Here is a 23,892-nt window from a genome sequence, read left to right as displayed (position 1 = left end):
GAGTGGATCACTGCGGGATACGTATAAACGCTATACCCTAAGGGTTATCTGGTAAGTGGGCTGTGCATGTGGTGCAGGTAGAGGACAGCACATACCCACTGAATGGATTTCTTTGAATGATTTTGTAAACACACCATACTCATCCAAGGAAACGGGCACTAAAGCACTTTTGTCTGGATATAGACACTAATATTCACGTTGAAAGTTTATAAATTTATCACAGAAAAACTCTTGACGGAATAATTTTAAATTTTTATATTGAATTGATATTTTGTATTTATAGTGTTTAATCTGAGCACGGGCTCTTACATAATAGAAAACAGTAACATTTCTACTATTGTGCTTTTGCTTCTGTTTGCATGTAATATATAGAAAATATATGAGCTAACATAAAATCAATTTGTGTGTGGTGTGTTTATTTATTGCATTTGGCTATTAACCTTTTGAGTGGTTGTAAACCCTTACATATACCCAGTGAAATGACTGGCCTTAGGTGATAGAGATAAAAAAAATTCCTCTTGCATAAGTTGTACCTGTTTATCTGCAGTCTTCTCTTCTCTACATCCATTCAAAGTGCTTAAATTATAAACATTATCTGAGTTGTCAGAAAAAAAGGGGGTGGAGAGCTGAGGTTACACTCTGCAGAGCTCAGTGAGGAGAGCTGTGAGAGTTGATTTGAGGGAAGAGACACACTCTTCATCTCATAGCACACAGGAGCAGAGCTGATGATGTCAATCTGCTGGACATCTCTCCCCTGTCACCATTATTCTCTTAGTGTCAGGACAACTTTTTATAAGTTATTCATGCTGTAGGTGATGACAGGATTTAACAGGGCATGGAGTGGCACAGGTGCCTTGTAGGAGATTCTGGCCTGGAAGAACCTTGCAGCAGGTGCTGAGCAGCAGGCGGACTGATGAGCTGGCTGATGCGAAGCAGCAGACAAATATGACACTTAGTGCTCCTAACTGAGGCAAGTACACACTATAGAGGGATATTCTTTGTTCATATTTCTGAGGTTTACAACTATTTTAAAGCGGAACTTAACCCATCAATTTAACGGTTTCAAAAAACAGTTATAATCCCGGCATGCCAGGAATGCTAACTGCTCACATTTGCTTAGGTTCAACTAACCTATCAAACCATCAAATGACTGGTGTCATAGCTGATTACGTGTGAAGCATCATGGCAGTTGTAGATCAAACCGGGGCTAAGATGGCAGCTTCCTTGGCTTGGGAAAGGATAAGGGGATTTAGTTCCGCCTTAAGTAATTCATTTTTGCTTATTTTTAAGCGCGTAGACTGGTATGGTTTAGCTGAGGGGGGAACACACTCGCTGAGCTCATCTTTCCTGGTCACCCAGGTTGCATACCTGTATAGGAGTCTTTTGTGAATTTTCAGAGTGACTCTATGGCAAACTGTGAACAGACTGGAATTAAGTCAAACTCATGCGTAACCAAAACCTGAAGCTCACTATGATAGTGCCTTGTCAGGGGTTTGTATTGAATTAAAGCAAATGTAAACCTAAAGAACCTCCATTTAGTTTGCCAAAACCATGTTTATCATACATCATTTTCATCAAAAATAATACTTTTTTACATTGTTTTTCCTCAGTGCTACTGATCTCCTGCAGCCACCTACTTTCTACATGAATACACCCCAACGATGGCTACATGGCATTTTTCAGAGTGGGTTTCCTGATGATGACAGCAGTGGACAGCATTCCTGGATGCCCATGCAACAATGCAGGAACACAATTGGATGAAAGGGACTGTTGTCACCTTATAACAGGAAGTGCCTGAACAAGGACCCTCATGGCACAATAATTAGGTTTTTAGTTATTAAGTTTACATATAGATAAATCCATTAGGCAATTTACTAAATTTATTTTATCTTCCAATAAACATGCAGTTAACGTACAAAGAATTTCACGGGCATGCAATCATTTTATTCACATTACATATTTTTTAAGTGCAAGCCTTTATTTCTTATCAGTTTTCTTTTTAATTCCACAGGAACAATAATTTAATCTCTACCTAAAGTGCCTCATTATCCTGTTTTCTTCAATAGAATGCTCATATGAACACACAATAAATAGCATTTAGAGGCCAGCAGTGTTTAAAGGGCAAAAAAAAGCCCTGCAATTTTTTTAATGTAAATTGTCTTTTTAATACAAAATTACCATAAAATTGATAATGCAAAATACATGTGGTAAAGTCAACTAAAATGTATGACAAAGACATTGCCAAATGAGTATACAGCACTACAAATATGAATATACATTATGCTTTAATGAATTTAGGACACCATTAGCTGTTTTTGCCTGCTATAATCTACAGTAATGTTGATATCGAAAGAATGGGGGGTTTCAAGACATGATTGACCAATCTCCTACAGGCTGAAAGCAATATGAGTAGATGGATGAAGGAGTTTCACCATGAGAAGAACAATAGGCTAAACATCATCATGTGTAGGCAGAGAATGTGATAGGTGAGTGGCCATGCCAACAGCCTAAATAAAATATTCTGTTATGAAATTCCATGAGTTTAACAAACTTTGGTCAGTGACCATCATAATCTAAGAGATTTGTTTTATAGCTGTGCCACTTCAGGAGTGTTACACTAATGAATTATGTTGATATGTTGATATTACAAGTAGAGGTTAAGAAGATCACACTGGCTATTAGGACCCACCAATGTTGCAATACCAGACATCCTTGGCCAATTACGGGTTTAGAATATTAGGCTGTGTCAAGGTCGAGGCTGAGATGACGAGAGGGCTTTCCCTTAGAGCTCCTGTCCTGTTTCTCCTCCTGGAGGTAATGACAGGAGTGGCACCAGTGCCTTCTAGGAGATTCTGGCCAGAAGAACCTTGCAGCTGGTGCCGAGCAGCAGGCGGACTGATGAACTGGCCGATGCGAAGAAACAGTAGCAGGTGCAGAACCCCAGGCACCAAACATGCTGGCCAGCAGGACAATGTAGGATACTCTGGCAGATGTGGCGGCACTGTAGCAGGTACAGAATAGCAGGCAGCAAGCAGGCTTGCAAGCAGGCAGATGCAGGATCTCAGGTGGTCAGGCAGGCAAGAGTCAGTATAAGCTGGTCAGCAGAGGTGCGAAAACAGGAACCAAAACAGAGTCAGAGTAAGGCTAGGGTTGATATCGGCAAACAAGGAAGGCACCAAGACAGCAGGCAGAAGGCGGGGTTAGGTCACAAGCCAAAATTCAGCAACGTGGTAACATCTAGTTGTCACTTGAGAATTATTATGGGCATGTGCACATCTTCGCGCACAACCGTGCATATGATTTCCCTGAATGTGATACACCTATATGACCACATCTCATTTAACCTCATACCTCCTAAGAAACAAGCCACATTTACATTTTATATGAAGGTGTAAGCCCTAACTGTTACATTCTATAGGCAGCTGGAGCTCAGCACTGAGAGATCTTAGCTTCCAAACATCAAATTCTCCAGACGACAAACCAACATTGTACTAACTAAAATTGCAATGTGCCCATAGATTTCTCTACAGCTGGATTTCTTATTACTTCTTTATCATGGCAGTCTTTTACTTCCACTGTTCCATGAATGTCAGGCAAAAAAAACTCTTAGACGGGTTATGCATGAGGCTAACATATCGCTACATCATCACTAGAGACCTAAAAACAGATCACAGAATATATAGTGTTTCCTAAATATCCTTATTATGTATTAATGTTTTGTGTTGAGGAGTTGGGCAAAAAACATTTTAGGCTTTTTTTAATTTCTTATTGCATATAAATATTGAAATATTTTATTTACTATTTTTACAGGGAGCAAGAGTGGAGTTATTATTGAAGGGTTTCAGAAAGCTTGTTGACTGTCGTGCTGCAAATATAGGCTTACATAAGAGGTTATCAGGTTGGACACATACAGGTGCATCTCATAAAATTAGAATATCATCAAAAAGGTCATTTATTTTAGTAATTCAATTCAAAAAGTGAAACTCATATATTTTATATAGATGTGTTACGCAAAGAGTGATATATTTCAAGCATTTCTTTCTTTTAACCACTTAAGCCCCGGAAGATTTTACCCCCTTCCTGACCGGGGGGTATTTTGCGATTCGGCACTGCGTGACTTTAACGGACAATTGCGCGGTCGTGCGACGCTGTACCTAAACGAATTTGACGTCCTTTTTTTCCCACAAACAGAGCTTTCTTTTGGTGGTATTTGATCACCTGTGCAATTTTTTGATCACGCGCTATAAACAAAAAAAGAGCGTCAATTTTGCAAAAATAACAATATTTTTCACATTTTTTATATGAAATTCCCCCAAAAAAAAAAGTAAAAATCAAAATTTTTTAAAATTTTCGGCCAATTTGTTTTATGCTACCTATGTTTGGTAAAAAAAATTGCAAAAAGCGTATTTTGATTGGTTTGCGCAAAAGTTATCACGTTTACTAACAAAGGGAAAGGTTTTTGTCATTTTTGTTGTTTTTTTTTTAACGCGCAATGGCGGCGATCTGCGATTTTTTTGCGGTACTGCGACATTGGGGCAGACAGATCGGACCCTTGACTGACATTTGTGACACTTTTGGGGTTACCAGTGACATTTCTACAGTAATCGGTGCTATACATGTGCACTGTTACTGTAAAAATACACTGGTTGTGAAGGGGTTAACTTTATTTGGGAGGGAGGGGCTGTGTGTATCCCTAGGGGCGTGCTTTCTACTGTGATTGGCTGTGGCTTGAGCTGTAAGGACACTGATCAACGGATCTACATACTAGATCCGTTTGATCAGTGTCTTTACAGCGAGGAGAATGACAGGTGGCTTGTTTACACAAGCTGCCTGACATTCTCCCTCTCCGCGGGGGGGTCCGTGACCACGCGGGAGTGGGAGCGCGCCTCCGGGGGCGCGCGCTCGCTCCCTAGACCCTCACAAGCTAGTGACGTAGCCCTACGTCACTTTGCCTGTGAGGGGCTGACTGCCGACGTAGATCGGCGTTAGGCAGTCGGCAAGTGGTTAATTTTGATGAGTATGGTTTACAGCTAGTGAAAACCCAAAACTCAGTATCTCAGAGAATTTGAATATTACATAAGACCAATATAAAAAATGATTTTTAATACAGAAATGTTGACTTACTGAAAAGTATGTCTATGTACAGTATAGTATGCACGCAATACTTGGTTGGGGGCTCCTTATGCATGAATTACTGAATAAATGCAAAGTGGCATGAAGGCCATCAGCCTGTGGCACTGCTGAAGTGTTATGGAAGCTGCATTGTTGGGTCTGGTGTCTCTCCTCTTCCTCTTGACAATACCCCACAGATTCTCTATGGAGTTTAGGTCAGGCAAGTTTTCTGGCCAATCAAGCACAGTGATATCATGATCATTAAACCAGGTATTGGTATATTTGGCAGTGTGGGCAGGTGCTGCAAGTCCTGCGGGAAAATGAAATCAGCCATAATGCTGGCCAGCAGAAGAAACAGACAAAGGCGCCTCTAAGTGCAGAAAACAAAAGACTTTAAATGCCAAAAGACAAAAATGCACTTACTAACATTAAAATATAGCAAGGCTCATCATAGTATGTGGCAGGGAATTCAGTAACAGGTGGTCCCAGAGGTGGTCCGGTGTGCAGCTCAATGGTGAGAATCCCAACCGACCAGCAGAGGGGGGCCACAGAAGAGAGGACAAAGAAGGACGACTGCCCAGCTGGGACCATCGTGGAACGCAGCATCCGGATGTGATGTCAGCGGGAGGTGCCCAGGGCCAGCATGGAACACAAGTGCCAGGAAGTGATGTTAAAGGGGCAGGACGCATATTAGAGGGTCGATTGGCTCCTTCTTCATGCCGATAACGATGGACAAATGACTGTGTCATAATATACCCACTGGGTGCGAGGTCATGGGTGGGACTATGAGTGGGAACAGGGACAACAGCAGCCACAGCCCGGCTTGGATCAATAAATAAAAAACAATTGATAAAAACAATTGGTGAATATTAATACTACATAAAACGAATTAAAGTATATCTGAAGGAATACATACAAGAGGGAAAGAGTCCAATGAAGTGGAATGAAAAATGAAAAATTAATAATTAAAAACGTCAGGGGAGGGGCACACATAACACATCCCACAACAAAAGAGTGGAGGGGGACCAGTGGGCAAGGCACATACAAAACAATGGGGAAGAGTTAAATACATAAAAAGAAAAAGAAAAAGGGGGAAGATAGTGGAGGAGAGGGTAGACAAATGAATGTATAAAGGTCTGTATGAAACAGTACACATATACATGTAGTGTGAATATAGATGACCAGTGGGGGGGGGCGCACATAGAAGCAAGGAAAACGTGGTATTATACTGGTAACAAATATAACTGGGTTTTATACAACCAGTAAGTAAATAACTGAATGAACAGCACTATATGCGTGTATAATATGCTGTATATATGCAAAACTATCATAACTATGTGGAATTACAGTTACAGGTACATGTTGGTAAAATCTCCACTATGTGTATGTAGGATATTGGTGAACCTGGAAGAAACACACAAAAATGACTACATAGAAAATCTGAAAAAAACAGCTATAACAGCATACTAACTTCCTGCTCCTCATTAAGCCCCCCAGGAGACAAAACATCCAAACAATAAATCCAGTAGTTCTCCCTCTGGCACAGCTTGCGAAAATGCCTGGTCTGGGTGAGATCTCTGGACTTGGCCTCAATGCCCCAGACCCTCAAGCCATCAGTGGACTTGGCGTGATGTTCCAAGAATTGTCTGGGCACACTATGTATGCCTTTGCCCTCGGAAATAAAGTGGCGTTGCTCGCCAAAATGTTTTAGTTATGTCCTTATGGTCCGACAAACATAGAAGAGGCCATGTGGACATGATAAACAATAAACTAGATATTCGGATGAGCACGTATGAAATTCCTTAATGGGGTAAGTTTTACCTAATTATGGATGAGACAGAAAGATGTGGCCTCCAAAATGAAAAAGGCCTGTCTGGGATTCAACATGGGGTCCTCACATAAAAAAGATTGTATGGCACGTAATCCAACTTTGTGAGGTATGTAGGTATTGAGAGACGATACGTCAAGGGATACCCAAATATTTTAAAAAAATATATATTAATCCTCCCATATCACCACCAGGGGACTCAGAATTGTCAAGACCTGCTCTTTTTTAGATCCAGCACAACAAAAAGAGTGTTCTTCCATTTCCAAATTCTGTACCAACAAGTGGATCCAAATCACTGTCATCCAAAGGCGCATAAAATATGAGAAATTGGTGCATATTGGTGCAGATACAAATCCTATGTACCATGTAGGTAACAAAATCTATGCCAGAAACTATACGAAACAGACAGCAGGCAATTTGTTTCTCCACTATAACAGCTGTCGCCATCCCCGGTGTCTCAATAATATTCCTCAAAGTCAATTCTGTAGACTGAAGAGTAATTGTACCAGAGCATCAGATTATGACACCTAGAATAAGACCCTGAATGAAAAATTCTACGAAAAAGGTTTTCCAACCGACATCGTTGAAACAGCATGCTCCCAATAAAAAGAAACGGTCACCCACCCACATCAAAATTAGATGCATTTTATTACTCAGTTCCATTCCTGCCATAGGCAGATGGAACAAATTATACAAAAACACTGGCCCCTTTTGAAACAGTATCAGCATCTCCTTCCTGCTTTATCAGACAAACCCAAGTTTGCTTATAAAAAATCCCCCAGTATGAAAAGCAAGTTGGCACCAAGTAAACTCAAGAGTAAGCCTACACCTCCTGGGTGTTTCCTCCCTACCTTTTTGGCCATAACTGGTATGTATCAGTGCCCTAAGCCCCTTTGTAGGACTTGTCGGTTTATTCAGCACGGACAAAAGGAATTCCACGTGAAAGGTAAAACTTACCCCATTGAGGAATTTCATATGTGCTGATCCGAATATGTAGTTTATTGTCTATTATGTCCATGTGGCCTCTTCTATGTTGGTCAGACTATAGGGACATTACAAAAACGGTTCGGCGAGTATCGCCCTTTTATTTTCATGGGCAAAGATGTACATAGTGTGCCCAGACACTTCTTAGAACATCACGCCAAGTCCACCGATGGCTTGAGGATCTGGGTCATTGAGGCTATGTCCAGAGATCTCCCCCAGGCCAAGCGTTTTTGCAAGCTGTGCCAGAGGGAGACCTACTAGATTTATTCTTTGGATGTTTTGTCTCCCGGGGGCTTATTGAGAAGCTAGAAGTTAGTACGCTGTTATTTTCACATTTTCTATACAGTCATTGTTGTGTGTTTCTTCCAGGTTCACCAAAATCCCACATATACATATGTAACCAACATATCTATACTAACATGTACTTGTAACTGTAAGTTCACACAGTTAATATACATATTTATATATTCTACACGCATATAGTGCTTTTCATTCAGTTATTTACTAATTGTATAAAACCCAGTTATATTTGTTACCAGTATAATACCATGTTTTCCTTTCTTCTATGTGCGCCCCCTGCTGGTCATCTATATTCACACTACACGTATACATACGTATATGTGTACTGTTTTATCCAGTCCTTTATACATCTCACTATCTTCATTTTATTTTTCATGTATTTATCTCTTCCCCATTGATTTGTATGTGCCTTGCTGGCATTTGTAATCCCACTGATCCCCCTCCACTCTTTTGTTGTGGGTTGTATTATTTGTGCCACTCGCCTGACGTTTTTTCATTCCACTTCATTGTATTCCTTCAGATATTCTTTTTATTTAGTATTAAGTAGTATTATTATTCACCAATTGTTTTGTATCAATTGATTTTTATGTATTGATTCAACACAATAATATCCCGGGCTGTGGCTGCTGTTGTCCCTGTTCCCGCCCATGACCTTCCCCCCCCCCCCCCCACACACTGGTTATATCATGACACAGTCATTTGTCCATAGTTATCGACATGAAGAAGGAGCCAATCGATTCTCTGAAATGCCTCCTGCCCTTTTGTTGTCATTTCCTGGCACTTGCGTTCCGCGCTGGTTCCGTCCTTCCTCGTCCTCTCTCCTGCGGCCCCCCTCTGCTGGTCGGTTGTGTTTGTCACCATTCTCACCATTGAGCTGCACACTGGACCACCTGTTACTGGATTCCCTGCCACATCCTATAATGAGTCTTGCTATATTTAATGCTAGTAAGTGCATTTTTATCCTTTGACAATTAAAGTCTTTTGATTTCTGCACTTAGATGCGCCTTCTGTTTGTTTTCATTGTACTAGAGCTTGCTTCCCTCTTGGAGTTGCTGCCCAAGTGCTGTTGAGACACCCGTTTGCCTGATCTGCATCCATTACATTGCGGATATCTTCTCTGGCCAGAACCTGTTATCCATAGCGCCCTCCATCTCCTTATTCTGGTCAGCAGAGGGAAGCATGAAGTGCTCTAGAATCTCCTGGTAGAGTGCTGCGCTGACTTTGGACATGATAAAACACAGTAGACCAACATTAGCAGAAGACATGGCTCCCCAAATCATCACTGACTGTGAAAACTTCACACTGGACCTCATGCAACTTGGATTCTGTGCCTCTCCACTCTTCCTCCAGACTCCAGACCTTGATTTCCAAACGAAATGTAGAATTTTCCACATCTGTGATGATTTTGGGAGCCATGTAATTTCGGAGTATACTATAATGTCGGCTATGATTAAAGGATAGGTGCACTCTTAGTAACATGTTACACCTATATTTAGGGTGTAGTATGTAACAAAATCACCTGGCACCACCCTGACCCGATTCATCATTGTGACAGTAGGCAAGAGATCCTCTCCACTAACCCACTGTCACAATTCAAAAACAGCGCAGCCATGCAGGGCTATGTCCACACAGCTGCATCAGTCATTTGCAGAATTCTGTGAATAAACTGCATCTGCCGTCAGTCATTGCAGCCGACAGCTTGTAGTTCTCAATGAACTACCAGGGCACTGGCAAGCGCTCTAGAAGTTCCAAGGTTCATAAAGACACGAATGGGAGAGTCTGGGGTGGGGGGAACATGACTGGCCTGCACAGACTCCTGACCTCAACCCGATAGAACACCTTTGGGATGAATTAGAGCGGAGACTGTGAGCCAGGCCTTCTCGTCAGACATCAGTGCCTGACCTCACAAATGCGCTTCTGGAAGAATGGTCAAAAATTCCCATAGACAGACTCCTAAACCTTGTGGACAGGCTTCCCAGAAGAGTTGAAGCTGTTATAGCTGCAAAGGGTGGGCCAACTCAATATTGAATCCTACGGACTAAGACTGGGATGACATTAAAGTTCATGTGTGTGTGTAAAGGCAGGTGTCCCAATACTTTTGACAATATAGTATATACAGTTCTGAATGCTCTACAATTTTATTGACATATATGTATGTCTGGATCTAAAGAAGACAATAAAAAAGTTATTGTATTATAAAAATGTAAAAAAAAAAAAATTTAAAAAATGAGAAGAGCTTCAAAAATGACTCAATTTCCAGTAACCTTATATAGAGTCAAGGTGTAAGCACTTATATAAAGTCAAGATGTTTGCAAAAAAAAAAAGATGTTTTTTTTCTCATTGTGAGCTACAGTTTTAACTCCACTGTAGGCTGCAGTTCCCAACAGTTGGAATAGCATTTTATTTGAAAAATATTATGTAGACAGGGCAAAATTCGCGGCTGGATGGAGATGCACTGCATGTGATGGCCATTTAGGGCCTTGAAAAGCATTTTCATGAGACAGGCTATAATTCCAGCTACAGGTCTAAAATTTTACAGAACAATTACCCTTTATTGCAAAGAGACCATCTAAAGACATACAGGAAACACAGGTATATTGCATTTTACTTTACATATTCATGGCTGCATTGTGTGTCTTTTCTTGAGCCATTCTTTGATGTATTTATTCTGAATATAATCTGCTTTTCATTATTTATGTTATATTATGCTTTTTATTACGTTTCCAAAGTAACAAATGTTTATAACTCAGTGAAAATGTATTTCCTAAACAAGTTATTTATCTTGAAGGGAGAATAAAAGGGGATTGTTTGAGATTCTCCTCAAGTAAAAGTGATGTATTACTTTTATTCTTGCTTGCCTGCAGTGCCTGAATACACAAGAAGCACTGACTCTCGCATCCAGCAGTATGAATTAATAACATGTGAGGCACGGGGCAGTATTACGTTTTAATTTCCTCTATTTCTCTCCACTGTGCAGACAATACATTGTATAAATGGTGAGCAGCTCATTTTAAAAATATACACTGGGTTATATAAATGCTGATGAAAAGGAGCACTGTAGATAGTTCCAAAAAATATGCTGGAGAATGCATTACTTTGCACATCTGTATGCAATGGGTCAATATTGCACTGGTTTGTATATAGGTGTGATAGGTTAGTTTAAATTTGTAGCAATGATGCATTTCCTGCTCCTTTCTATTTATAAGTATTTTCTGTGACTGTTCAGACACATTTGAACTTAAGGAAGGGTGTTCCTATAGTTTCAGTTCAATGGGTTATATGAAGTAACTTTTGGATTAAAAAAAACCTTTGATTACTTCATGTCTCTCCCAGTCTTCTTTTTCAGTGGATTGTCTATAGGATGGGGTTTGGAGCCCTTCCTACGAAGTGCAACTCCCCCTTACATATATATATATATATACTGTATATACACACACATGTTTCCTGGAGGAGTGAGAAAAGGCTATGAGTGCATGGTGTCATGGCCTCAACCCCTGAACATAACGCATTAACAGTATTGATGTATAGAAGTTTTGACTTCTACTTTAAAGTTGAACCATGCATTTGGGGCTCCCCCACAATGCAAATGTTAAATGCTCTTGTCTTGTCAGAGAAAACAGATGAGACGGTTATACAGGCAGTCCCCAAGTTACAAACATCCGACTTATGGCACTTTTCCACTGCAAGTACCAGCTCGTACTGGCTCGGCTCTACTCGGCCCTGCTTGGCCCGGTTTGCTTTTCCACTGCTGGTACCGCATGGTATAGTGTCGGAACGGTTCGGTACGGTACAGTATAGGTTTGCTTTTCCACTAAAGTAGTACTAAAGTTAAGTGGGTGGGATAACAACGGGGTGGGTGGGATTCTCTGACCAATCAGTGGCTAGTAGTGACTGCATGCAAAGGATTGTGGGATATGGTACCAGTTTGGTACCTGTTGGAACCACAATTGAGTAGGTACTGTTTTTTCAGAGCCGTACCGTACCGTACCGTTCGGTTCCATGCAGTGGAAAAGCAAACCTATACCGTACCGTACCGAACCGTTCCGACCCTATACCATGCGGTACCAGCAGTGGAAAAGCACAAAAGCGTGCCGAACCGGTACGGTTCCATGCAGTGGAAAAGCGCCATTAGATACGACTCATATTTACAAATGGAGGGAGACAACAAGAAGTGAGAGGAAATATAACCCTAGGAAGGGAAATTCACTCCTGTAAGAGTTATCATGGAAAAAAGGGGTCTCCACTGAGGCTCCATGCACAATAGTGTTTTTTTAAGTTAAAAAAAAGCTGGATAAAAAATGCTGGTAATAGCTTTTTGTAGTAGCATTTAGGAACATTTACGAGCAATTTGTTTCCAAGTTACAAACATCTGACTTACATACAACTCATACTTACAAACAGAGGGAGACAACAGGAAGTGAGAGGAAATCTACCCCTAGGAAGGGAAATTCACTCCTGTAGGAGTTATCATGGGAAAAAGGTGTCTCCTCTGAGGCTCCATGCACACTAGTGTTTTTTAAGCCCCCAAAAAAAACGCTGGATAAAAAACGCTGGTAATATCTTTTTATTGTAGCATTTTAGGAACGTTTAAGTGCAATTAGAAGCGTTTAGGAGTATGTGTGGTGGTGCTGAGGTGAAGTTACAAGGTTATTAAACCTAACTTTGCCCAGTCCTTTACCTGTTTTTTAATTACAACTGGTCCCGGTTGGGATTTGAGACCTTTTGGTTTTATAAACGACTCTCCCCAATTACTTTTTATTTTTCTTTGGGCCTCTACATATGCGGCTACCCCTTTGGGGCGTCATAACTAAACCTTAGCAGGTTTTGCTTCCCGTCCATCAATACCCCTGCCCTTTGTGGCTTCTGGGTCAGGACTGGCGACTCATGGGTTGTTCTCAAACAGCTGGGTTGACATTATTTATATGTAGGAATATGAACAACTATTGGCCATAAATATATAGGTTGAAGGAACCGTGGACCACTGCTCCCCCTAAAGAAGACTGCTCCAAGTCGAAACACGTAGGGTTTTTTTGGGGTCCTTTGTCTGGTTCCCGCTTTATATATGCATGTATATGATTATGAACCCTACCTGTTCTTGGTCTTCTAAGAAAGCATATTGAGAACCCTTGTTCATTATTTATTGTAACTTTTCAGGTTTTAATATGTCTTTATATATTTTTTGCACTGTTCTATGTGAATCTATCCAATAAAGATGTTTTTACTACATCCCTTGCTTCACTACTAGTATACCTATATTAACATAGGTTTGTTATATGATTTTCAGCTGAGGCATCTCAAACATCCCATTCCCCCGTCCTCTCTTGGGGGCATCCCTTTGCCGGGTTTAGCCCTCCATGTGTTCTTGAAACAATTTAGGGATGGATGCCACTCTAATATATCCTTACCAATTATTTAACTGAGCTTTTCATATAAGCATTTTATTAGCATTTTTGCAGTAAAAAAAAAAAAACTAAAAAAATGCTATTAGTAACGTTTAGGAGTGTTTAGCAGCATTTAGGAGCATTTCTGCTGGAAAAACGCTGCAAGAAACTATACAAAAACAATTTTTTTTTTTTATTCCTAGAAGCTGAAGCTCAAAAACCACTAAAAGCCTAAAGTAGTGTACATGGACACAAAGGAAAACAATATTTTACTTCTAGGAGCAGAAAAAAAAATGCTAATAGCTTCTAGGAACTTAAAAAAACGCTATTGTGCATGGAGCCTCAAGCTTTATCTCCAATCCTGGTTTCCACAACAACCCAAATTTTTCAAAATCCAAATGTCACAGGGACAGACAGTGAGGTGAAATCTTCTGAACAGGGGTACAGACAGCAATACAAACATTACAGGTGTGTTAACCCTTCCCTATGCTATCCAAAAAACGTAAAAAATATTTTTTGGCTGGGGCTACACTGGGTATCTATTCCAACTTACATATAAATTCAACTTAAGAACAAACCTACAGAACCTTTCTTGTTTGTAACCCAGGGACTGCCTGTACTTACCTTATTCCTTGTTCCCACAGGCCTCCTCCCAGCTGCATGACCAGTCCCCTAAAATCACTTTTCAATGTCATCAAATACAATTTAGGACCAGCAGTCTTGTAGGGACACCATGGGCCTGTCCATGACCCAAAACATCAGGGAGGTGAAGAGTGTCAGTTGCAATGGGAGAGAGGGATAAGGTAGGTATAATTGGATTTTCAGTTCCCCTATAGAAGTCTTGCAGTATGGGAAGAATCGCGCTGCCAGGGTCACTTTTTATTTTACCAGGAGTTCAGCTTTAAGAATTTAAAGCGGCTCTTCAGTCATTTTTTTTATCTTTCCGTCTATTAAATCTTCTGCCCTTGTTGTTTTAACTTTGGATAGTAAAACATTTTTCTGCCAGTAAATACCTTATACAGCCCAATTCCTCTTTCTTGTCTGATCATTAGCCTAGGCTAATGACATCATGCACAGCTCTCTCTAACTCCTGCGAGAGTTTGTCAGCAAGAGAGGGATGGATGAGTCATAGGAGAGCTGCAGAGCTGGAGGAGGCTGGATTAGGGCGGACATAACAGGAGACTGCAGATATCCATGTGTATTCATCCAGTGAGGAGAAATGTAAAGGCAAGCAGAGGTGTGTCAGTGTCTGTCTGTCTGTCTGTCTGTCTGTCTGTCTGTCTGTCTAAAAATATGTGTGTGTGTGTCTGTGTGTGTGTGTGTGTGTGTGTCTGTGTGTGTGTGTGTGTGTGTGTGTGTGTGTGTGTGTAAATCCAGGAAGTGAACAGGCCGCAGCTTCAGCTGCCCACAGTTAAAATGGCTGCAGCCAGACTTAGTGGAGGGAGATTTCTGCAGCATATTTGGTAAGTAGAGAATCACAGTATATATAAAATAATATGCAATGTGGTTGGAGGGAAGCTTCAGAATGGCAAAGATGTTTTTATTACAAATTATGTGAGCAGACTGCAATTCCTCTTTAATGTCCTTGCCTATATAAACTGGTATACACAGACACCTGCGTGTAGCTGGATATTTCATTTACTAATCACAAGTACCAACTTGTACATTCTGACCTTTTATCATCCGTTTACATATGCCACATTTACCACATGAATTATTACCTTTTGGTGTCATATTCTCTAACAGATCTTTACTCATTTCCCAGACACATTCTGGCATCTTCTTAAAGAAAACCAAAGGAGAATGTGTTCCCTCTGACTCATCTTAGGAACTTGGTACAGCATGGCATGCATTATAAATAGCGTTAGAATTAGTGTTTCAGACATAGGTGGAAATGTAAATATAAAGATTACTCTATATATTGATTATTATTATTAGTTTTCATTCAGTGGAGAAGTTCTAAGATTATTTTTTTGCAGTTTTAGCAGCTGATTGACAAAGCCTTTTAACTTTGTGGAAAAGCTAAATTTGGGTGTTAAAAATATATTTATCTTTCAGTATTTCACCTTTAGCTTCTTACTTGTCTCTGGCAGAAGCTGGGATTTATCAGCAAGGGTTAATTGAATATACCTTATTACATGTCTTTCTTTCCTCATAGAATAGGTGCAACCCCCCCCCCCCCCTCCCTTCAGTCACTTTTTGTCTCTGGCCCCTACCCACCTTCGAGGACCATCCCTTTTAGAGAATAAAGAGCCAAGTATCATATTTTGGTGATAAGTATTTTGTATTGAATTTGTTAATAGCAACAAGAAAAGCAATACAGTAGATCACCCGCATCCAGCAGCAATAGGCCCCCCAGCAACAGTGGACCCCAACAACAATGGACTCCGGCAGCAACAACAGCTTTCCCAGCAGCCAGCCAAGCATCAATAGATCCTCCATCAGCCAGCAACAACAGACCCCTCCCTCAACAGTTGAATCCTTACAGTAAAAATGTACCCCCCCCCCAGCAACATAAGCCTAACCAGCAACAATAGAACCCACAGCAGCCAACAACAATAGACCTCTTCCCCTCAACAGTAGATCTCTTCCAGCAACAATTGACCCTCCAGCAAAATAAGCCCTCGCCTCTTTCCCAGCAACAATAGATCCCCCACCAGCAACAATAATAGACCTCCCCAGCAACAATAGACTGCTTTGCAAAAATAAATCTCCTCCTGGAACAATAGCTCCCCCAGCAGCCAGCTACAATGGACCTTCCAGGACACCCCAGCACCCCTGCCATTACACAAATTCAGTGCTGGAGGTGCAGAAACGGCGTTCCCGTGCAATCCTGCTGAAAAAAGCTCTGCTTTGTTATATTTTAATTAGTAATAAAATGTGTTTCACTATTTTACTTAAAAAAAATAAAAAAACTGTACTTATAAACGTTTTCCCTACTAGGTTTAATGCTTTAATATTGTATACGTAGGGAAATTTTATTTGAATATACTTTCTTTCTGTTATTTTCATATAATTAAAATGCATATATTGTCACTAATAAAAGGCTCTTCTCATTCATCCCTAATTGTGAACTGCTGTGCAAGTGCTGTGAGATATGTTTGCTAAACATACACTATTGTAATGTTCCGGTACCTATGGTACCCTTGTTCCTATATTTCTCCTCTCTTTGCGTCCCATCTTGTATAACAAAGGACGCATACACCTTTAAGAACGGATGACATCACTGCCGAGCGCCGCTATGAGCGGCTATTTCAATCGCCGGTTTGCTCTCACTCATCGCTCGTTCAAACCCACATGTTCATCGCACCTACGCCTGAGAAGTCTGAGCTGCTGACATACCTTCCTTGCTGAACTAAAGCCGGAAACCTCGCTGGTGATCCGTATCCCGCTACGGGATCACCCCTCTCCAATGGACACTGTTATTCCTAACCTATCTAAGTGATAAGTACCCCGCAGGGGATTCTTACTAACCAATCTCCTACTGTCATCTACTGCAATTACCAAGACTATCTGTATCTATCTATTCACTATCATCTGCATAAGACTGTTAGCTCTTGGGACTACCTTGAACTATCCTTGCACTAGGTTACTCTGTCTAAAGTATACTCCATCTGGGTCCTCTTACCATCTGCACTATACTTGACATCAGAACCTATCTGCTTACCATCACCTGCAACTCTCCTATACTACTTCTAGTGCTCACCATACAATAGCCTGTCTCTCATCTATATATCCTCATATACTCTATCCCTCCATTAAACATCTATTAATATATATATAGTATATAACAGGCTGTACACGGTGATGAAGTCCTGAGAGTTGGATATGTTGTTCAACAGATTCTCTACAAGGCTACTGAGTGTAATAATTCTGCAGCTGTAAATCCATCCACAAACAAAAACGCATGAACGTTACAACTATATGTGATTTTATGAAAAGATCCCTGTTAATTTCAGTGAAAAACGTGATTTGTTCATTCCAATGGCAGACACTGTTATCAAGAGACCACTTTGCAAGACCAATTTGTGGACCACACATTCAGCTACTAGTTAGGCCTCATTCACATAGGTGTACCTATACCTACACCCATTCAAGGACCCATCTTTGCCCACAAAGTGGTTCAATGAATACACAAACAGCGGTCCCCTTCATGTCTATGTCAGATGTATGGAATGACACAAGGTCGTGTATATCATCAGATCCGGTATCACTATAGTGTGCCCAGGAGAGGTATGAAACCTCCAAATCCTTCCCTCTGTGATCGGAGAAAGCAAATCAGCCTCCTACCAGATAAATCTGTATATACGCCTAAGTGTAGATTCCACTTATGGTGAGTATCTTCTCCACTTCCTGGTATACCTGGATCAATCACTCTGGTAGATGTGTTAAGTCCCCCGATGTGCCATGTAAAGAAACCGCTGATATTGTATTATCTTCCAAACAGAGTTTAATGTAGGAAATAAAAAGCACTTACAGGATAACAGCTTGGTATGCAAAAATGGCAATGAATACCGGGGAATTGGACTGGAGAGCCGAGGCCGCCTGCAGCGCGGTCCGCGGCGATGGATCGTGACGTTGCGGCGCTCCTCTCTGACGCGTTTCCTCCTACGACGGAAGTCAACTGTCTCAGATTTATCTGGCAAGAGGCTGATTTGCTCTCTCCGATCACGGAGGGAAGGATTTGGCGGTTTCTTACCTTTCCTGGGCACACTATAGTGATACCAGATCTGATGATACACACGCCCTTGTGTCATTCCATCTGGTAAGGGGCTAATTCATTCACGGTGGAGGTCTTCGCTGCACACTTCAGCTGTTGTGGATTTTGGACCTTGAAGTCACCTACATGCATGTTGGATGTTTATGATTTTGGACTTTCACATCTCATTTATGGACTCACTCTTTAGACATTTATTTGAGTTATTTTGGACTTAATTTATATTTCACTTATTGCAATCCATGTGTAATATCACCATTTTGTTGTGGTTTTATTTGTTCACTTATTAGGTGGTAGGTTTTAGCCTCCAACCTTTTAAGACTATTGTAGCAGCACTATTTAGTGACTGATTTACTATAATATATATTTTCATATATACTATTTGTCACTTCAAATAATCTAGCGCACCTGATTCACATATTTTCTTCAACAGTTTATTTTTCTAAGGTTGCAGCTTTATTATTAATTTTCCAGCGCACTTTTATATACTGTACATTACATATGTCAGATGTATGGATGTGTGTTCCCAAAACACACAATGTCTGTGTCTGGGGACACGCACCCAGACAGCTGTCAAATTGGGACCAGCAACTATGCCCATACATCCATTTCATCCCATCAGACATAAATGGGACTACATGCACACAAATACACACAACACCTGTGCATCCCATACAAGCAGGGTTTACAGATAGGTACACCCAGGTGAATGAGGCCTAAAATGTATTCATTGTGTATTTATTGACAGCTCAATAGAAGCAAGCCATGTCCCGCTCCCTATAACAGTCGGAAGATTTTCAATACCTATCTGTCTCACATGGAATATAAATGGGCTCCAAAGTCAAAAGGCTCTTGTGCAGCTGCTCAGTGTACACAAATGGTATTTTTGCCTCCTGGTTTGTTCTTAAATGTTGACTGTGGAAAAAAAATGTTCAGACATATTTTGGGTAAAGTTTAGAAAGGATAAGAAATAAGAATATAAAGTATGTTTATGCTGAACAAATAGGCACCTGCATCCTGATGTGTGTCACTTCTAATAATACTTTAAACCACTACAATAGCTTACAGCTTTCAGCTGCATGGTGCTTCTGTGTGGTGCTACAGTTTATTAGGTGAATGAGTAAGCAGTAGTAAGTCATTTTGTTTTTCTTGCATTGGTTAGGATCTGAAGCTATTGGCATGTTTCCCTTCTGTTTCCTTCTAGGTAATTTACATAGTGATTACAATAAAAAAGTGCTACAAATAAATGGATTGCAAACTTCAGTTTACTCATTCCTATGTTTTGCTTTCTCATTGACCATAAGCCAGTCTTTCATTCTGATATTTATTTAGGCACTTAGTTTGACATCCTGTATATTAGCTGTCAAGCACAGGAAGAACTAGGGACCGGTCGGCACCCCAACACTCCTTGCCAATGAACGTGTGTCACAGCACACCACTACACACAATGACCACTGTATGTTGCTGTGCAACAAAATACACGCACAGCCTTTAGCATTTTTGGTGCATTAGACCATCAATTCAAATGAATGATAAGATTGAAAAAGATCCCTGTGCCTATATTCTCAACCCCCTCCCCCCTCTCCTGCATTCTTTTATCTATTTATACAGAGCTGCTAACACCCCCATTTTATCACCAACACAACATGTATATATACAAATGTAACCACTTCCCCTCGGCGCACTGCCTATTTATGTCGGCAGTGTGGCACTCCCAGGCAAAATCATGTTAATTAACGTCATCTGCCTGGGAGGCCACTAGGGGGCACGCTCTCGCTCCCGATCGTCAGCGGGGAAGCCAGTGCGGGTGTCAGGCATCTCCGATTGCCGCCTGACACCGGCGATCTCTCCTCGCTGACAGAGAAGGACGAACGGCTGATGTAAACACAGCCGTCCATTCTTCTGGCTGGGATGATCACAGAGACCATGCGATCCTGCTATATAGGATCGCATGTCTCTATGATCATTTCACAAGCCCAACCCCCCCACAGTTAGAATTACTCCCCTAGGCTTACATTTAAACCCTTGATCACCAATAGTATTAACCCCTTCCCTGTCAATGGCATTATTACAGTAACAGTGCATATTTTTAGCACTGATTACTGTAGTAATGTCACTGGTACCCCCAAAAGTGTCAAAAATGTCAGTTAGAGGTCCGATCTGTCCGCGGCAATGTCGCAGTCCCGCAAAAAAAATTGCAGATCGCCGCCATTACTAGTAAAAAAGAAAAAAAACAATAAAAATGACATAAATCTTTCCCGTAGTTAGTAAACGCAATAACTTTAGCGCAAACCAATCAAAATACGCTTATTGCGATTTTTTTTTTACCAAAAATATGTAGCAGAAAACAAATTGGCCTGAAATGTTAAAAAATTTTGATTTCAAAATAATAATAAGCGTATTTTGATTGGTTTGCGCAAACGTTATAGCGTTTACTAACTAAGGGAAAGATTTATGTCATTTTTATTTTTTTAACTCGTAATGGCGGTGATCTGCGATTTTTTTGCGACATTGTGACATTGCGGCAGACAGATCGGACCCCTGACTAACATTTTTGACACTTTTGGGGGTACCAGTGACATTACTACAGTAATCAGTGCTATACATATGCACTGTTACTGTAAAAATGACACTGGCAGGGAAGGGGTTAACTTTATTAGTGATCAAGGGGTTAAGTGTGTCCCTAGGGGCATGATTCTAACTGTAAAGGGGTGTGGCTTGTGATGTAACCACAGAGACATACGATCCTACATAGCAGGATCGTATGATTTCTGCAGTTACACCAGGGAGAATGACAGGCGGCTTTGTTTACATCAGCCGCCTGCCTTTCTCCTTCTCCAGCGGGAGATCGCGAGTGACCGGCGGACATCGTAGCCGCCGGTCACTCGCGTGGGGATGCCCGTGAACAAGTGGGGGCGGGAGTGTGCTCGCCCCCTGCAGGCTCCTGGGCGAGCGACGTAGTACTACGTTGCTTTGCCCAGGAGGGGCTGACTGCCGTAGTAAATGTACTGTGGGCGGTCGGCAAGCGGTTAAAGCGCAAAAAATAAAAATCGCACAGGTGATCAAATACCACCAAAAGAAAGCTCTATTCGTGGGGTAAAAAAAGGACATAAATTTTGTTTGGGTACAGCATCGCACGACCACGCAATTGTCCGTTAAAGTAACGCAGTGCCGAATCGCAAAATAGGGCCTGGTCAGGAAGGGGGCAAATCCTTCCGGTCTTAGAGTGGTTAATAATAGTGCAGAGCTCCTTCACATATATTACTTTATCATAAAATACCATGAAATAAACCATAAAAAAATATTATCAAATACCTCACAAGTTAGGCTGGAGTAAGATATTCCAAATTCTTGCAGAAATCACGGGGATACTTACTCCACCTGACCCAGCATTAGCAATACTACATATTGACGTAGGATAGTATCCCAGTATTTATAGGGCAATCATGATCCACGTATTACTGGGAGCAAAATTGGTTATAGCCAGGCACTGGAAAGATGACAACTCTCCAAACCCGTCTGAAGTGTTAGCTCAGGTTAATCTTAACTATCACAATGAAAAACAACTAGCTGCTAGGAAAACCTCCTCTTCCAATCTCTTTGACAAACAGTGGAAGGCATGGGTAGACTGGTACATTTAATCTTTTGGACCTATTAGTAACTTAATGAAGATACATTTATACCTTTATGTGGCTATTGTTGTTACAATAATGTTCTTTATGAAACAATTGTATGTTGCCTTACTATTTGTTTTTTTTTTTCATTGTTATTATCTTTGTTTGAAAAACCAATACAAAAAATTACATTATAAAAAATACTATAAAAAAAACAGTAAACAATGTATGTTAAGGGCCAGGGCCGTCTCACCGCATGGGCACACTGGGCAGTTGCCCGGGGGCCCCACCTGCCCAGCGACCCAGCCAAGCATTAGTTCTGACGACTGTGTCCCCCGCCTGAGGAGTGACACCCAGGGCCGGCCGCCAGACTGCCTCCACCGTTCACTAAGACAGGAGAGCGGAGCAGGAGGCACTGAGGCAGAATGGGAGAGAGAGAAACAGCAGCGCTGAATAGACAGCAGGAGCTGCCGGAGTTAACTTTCTAAGTTGACGAGCAGGTTTGGTTGCTAGGACCCACTAGCAACCAATCACCAGCTTTTAACTTGAAAAGTTTGCAGTGTCTATTCAGGGCTGCAGTTTCGTCCTGTCTCAGTGCCTCCTGCTTTCTGCTCCGCTCTGCTGTGTCTCCCGCTCTGCATGCAGCATGCCCAAATAATGTAGGAAAATAAGGTAATATGGGGGAGAGCTGGGAGGAGCTGTGTAATGTCCATAGGTAAGTGAGGGAGGGCTGCGTAATGTAAAGGGGTCCATGAGGGGGCTGTATAATGTAAAGGGGTCCATGAGGTGGCTGTGTAATGTAAAGGGGTCCATGGGGGGCTGTGTAATGTAAAGGGGTCCATGGGGGGTTGTGTAATGTAAAGGGGTCCATGGGGGCTGTGTAATGTAAAGGGGTCCATGGGGGGCTGTGTAATGTAAAGGGGTCCATGGGGGCTGTGTAATATAAAGGGGTCCATGGGGAGGCTGTGTAATGTAAAGGGATCCATGGGGGGCTGTGTAATGTAAAGGGGTCCATGGGGGGCTGTGTAATGCAAAGGGGTCCAGTGGTGTGGGGTAGAGAGCTGTGTAATGTAAAGGGGTCCATGGGGGAGCTGTGTAATGTAAAAGGGCCCATGGGGAGCTGTGTAATGTAAAGGGGTCCATGGGGGGCTGTGTAACCTAAAGGGATCCTGGGGGGGGGGGCTGTGTAACATAAAGGGATCCATGGGGGCTATGTAATGTAAAGGGGTCCATGGGGGGCTGTGTAATGTAAAGGGGTCCATGGGGGGCTGTGTAATGTAAAGGGGTCCATGGGGGGGGCTGTGTAATGTAAAGGGATCCATGGGGGGGCTGTGTAATAAAAAATGAGCTTCGCAGCACAATGGGGCAGCAGCGTTTGAACTGGCTTTCACTCATGTGTATAGAAAATGACATCCTGAAGACCATTGACATCAAGCCAATTATAAAATAAATCTCTACAAAGAAATATCGCAAATTTAATAAATAATTCATAGTGCTTTTGTACTGCGCCATTTCACTCTGTAATTTCTTGTTTTTCAATTTCTTGTTGTTCAAGCTCGTGTTATATTGTCCAAACGTTGTGTTAATTTTTAAACACGTATGAAATAACTAGAACGAAATGGACTTTATAGGCACAGATAAAACAAATTACAAAAGATTTTTATTATGAAATATACCAAAGTTTACAATATATACAGAAATTCATATAAACAATGTTAAAATCAAATACAAAAAAATATAATACAGTAGTTACCCAAACCAAACCATGAGTTTCTATCCCTATTGGAAGGGGGGGAAAAACCCCACAATAAACACTGCAGGTTTGATGCCAAAACTGGTCGGACAAAGGTCCAGGCTCTACATGTTTCGCGACCTATCGCTCTTTCAGGAGCTCTTCCAATAATTCTACACAGAATAAAATAATATAAATGAAACATATAATAAACATATCTTCCA

The sequence above is a fragment of the Pelophylax lessonae genome (assembly GCF_965119305.1).
Source record: "Pelophylax lessonae genome assembly, chromosome: 4".
NCBI classification, from domain to species: Eukaryota; Metazoa; Chordata; class Amphibia; order Anura; family Ranidae; genus Pelophylax; species Pelophylax lessonae.
Note: the sequence above shows the minus strand (reverse complement) of the source record.